Raw genomic sequence first — 3,051 nt, 5'->3', positions numbered from 1 at the left:
TATAGAGGCTAAACCACCTACCCTCATCAATAGAAACAATCCTTTACCGTAATCCATCCTGGATCACTAGGAGAACACAATTAACACATTATTACAGGCTTTATTGTGATCTCCACCCAATCACTAGGCCGAAAAATCACGGATGCCACCTGATTTCTCCACCTACACTGTGAGGAATTTTCCTATCTCCTAGTCTCTCAGGCTTTACCGCAATCCAAACCAAGATCACTAGGCCCTAAACTGAGACCCACTCTCCAGGATTTACTGCATATCCCAAACCCAGGATTACTAGACCCAATGGAGAGAAAAGCACCTCTAGGATTTGCCGTATATCTTGTTATGCATCGACAAGGATTCCTCGGCCATCCGAGGCAACACAAAATCCAGTTTTACCGCAACCCACATTCTGGTTCAGGGGTTACTAGGCCATGTGTTCTATCTTTTCAAAGATCCACCTCACTCAACTTTGAATTCGTTTGACAATCCAGCTCAACTGAACATGAGAACCCCATCACACCATGGCTATCCAAAAATGGCAAGGCTAGGTTGGAAAACACTGTTACACCTAGAAAAACCGATGTTGTGATAGAAAAAAACCACATGCAATGCCATGCATGATGAATCTAGTAAGGAAGAAGTTGATACTTGCAATGAAGCCTATTGTATCTAGTTGATCATGCCTTTCCCCACTTGATCTTTGCTTCGTCTTGCCTTCTTATACTTTCTCACTCCAATGCCAAAGTGCTCCAAGAAAAAACTCTAAGTATCTAGGAGTATGAGAGTGAGTGAAATGAGAGTGCTCCAAAACTGAACTAGAAAAAGGTTACCAAATGATCCTCAAAAGCCCTTTTATGAATGACTCCTCTATTTTTTTCATTTTCCGTTATTTCATTCATTTTCATCCTTACATGCAATATGTGACCTTTCACCTCCTTTTTCTCCTAATTTCCATTATTTTCATAAATAATTGTGCCAAAAATGCCATTTTTCCTTTCCAAAGCCTTTTCCAATTTCCTTAGCCATACTGTTAGGCCCCTATACTACTAGTGTAACCCCTTATTGTTATTAGTACAACCCACTTATTATATTGATGTACCCATGTAGTGCCCATATTGTTACTATTGTGCCACATAGAAGCCAACTATTGTTATTATTGTGCCCTTACATTATTATTGTTATGTCGGCTCTGATTATGTTATGACCCCTTAGACTCCTATATATAGAAAGGAGGTCTTTTCATTTGTGTCATCGAAGAATTGTTCATTTATGTAATGTAAAGGAGGTTTCCCCCTTGAAGAGGCTGAATTCTAAGGCATTGATCTATCTTTTCTATCTTTTTGTGAGCTGGTTTCATAACATTTGGTATCAGAGCTTTGGATTCTAGGGTTTCGCTGCTCCAAATAGGTCATCGTGGCATTTTCGCTATTGTTAAACACACATGGACAGTAAAACAATGTGAAAGATAAAACATGCAATACATTTTTTATTAACAAGAGATTTACATTTATAGTACAATGTTGTGACTCTTGGGTTTCAGATCCCAAGGTCTCTTGGACTGCTTAGTCTTTTCGGCTTCCACACTAACCCTTTAGGATTAGGTGTCCAACATTCCCCCCCTTAATCCGAAGGGTTATGTATGAGTCCAAGAAGAGAGCTGTAATACAAAATGTGCAAAAAAAATGCATGGCAGCACTAGGCTGAATGTGCTCTATGAAATGTTGGTATAAAGGGCGGTGGTTTAAGGATGACCACCAACACTGGAACGCTTAGTGCAGTTCCTGGAACTCTTCCAAAACTGGCAAGAAACTGTAGTTTTCTGCTAGAGGAAGTGTTCTCAATCTGTGATGGTTTAAGGATGACCAACAACTCTGGAATGCTTAATGCAATTCCTGGAACTCTTCCAAAACTGGCAAGAAGCTGGAGTTTTGCTAGAGGAAGTGTTCTCAATTGTGTTCCTGGAATTCTTCCAAAACTGGCAAGAAGCTGAAGTCTTCTGCTAGAGGAAGTGTCCCAGATTGCCAACTGAAGGCATGTTCAGGCATCTTTGTCTCTGGCTACAACTCTGAAACTGGTGTGGCAGGTTGTGGCTCAGGCTCGCTTGATGTGGCTTTGAAGCTTGTAGATGACCATCATTTCCCCCCTTGTCAGATACAAGGTGAGAAGATGGAGAAAACTCAACTGCAAGACTGTTCAATACTCTGGAACAAGTTCTGACATGTGTTTGGAATATGTTCTTGGCTGTTGATGCCCATTGCCAAGAAGCGATCCATCCAAGATGAATCTTTGTTCTTGCAGGATGTTTATTTCTGAAGCATCTGTGTGAAGAATGGCTGGTTTTATGACAGTGCTTACATGGATGAAGATCAAAACAGTGATCTTTCAGATGGCCAACTCGGTCACAGTGTTGGCATTTCATGATCTGTTGTTGTTGTTGCTGTGGAAGAGGCACAGAATCTGGAACAAATGGAGGTGAACTGTCATGAATAAATCCAGCACTCCGAAACTGAATGGGCTTGGCGTAGTCTGGAATATGAAAGGACAAGTCCTTGTCATATCCAAGACCAGTTCTGTGCTTGTTGTGGACAAGCTGTTCCCAAGGTCTGATGATGGTCTTGGGAACTGCAGACTGAGTTTCTGCATCTGCATATACAACTGCTGCTTTATTTGATTTTGGATCTGATTCAACCTTAATCTTACTAATTTCACCACTTGCTGGTTTAACCTTGAACAACATATTGTTTTGAGCAGAAAACAATTTGGAATGACAAATCTGTTGAAGCTCATCTTGCTGGAACTGAGATTCTAGTTGCAAAAAATCAATCTTTTCTTGTGCATCATGTAGGCAGGTCTGAATGTCACAAAGAGTGTCTTTGCTAACATTTACCTTCCCACCAATAGTGGAGTGTATTAGTGTATTCAGTAACTCTAATACATCATCAAATCTAGCCATTGTCTCAACAAAGAAATGAACACCCAGCAAGAATGAGAGGCTCAAAGTCCTTCCAACACAGATACAATAGATATGTTTCACCCTTAAAATGCTCAGGTATA

Source organism: Pinus tabuliformis, chromosome J (assembly GCF_031772625.1).
Source record: "Pinus tabuliformis cultivar Carrire ecotype Pingquan chromosome J, CPIR1, whole genome shotgun sequence".
NCBI classification, from domain to species: Eukaryota; Viridiplantae; Streptophyta; class Pinopsida; order Pinales; family Pinaceae; genus Pinus; species Pinus tabuliformis.
The sequence above is the reverse complement of the archived record's forward strand: the minus strand, read 5'-3'. Positions refer to the sequence as shown.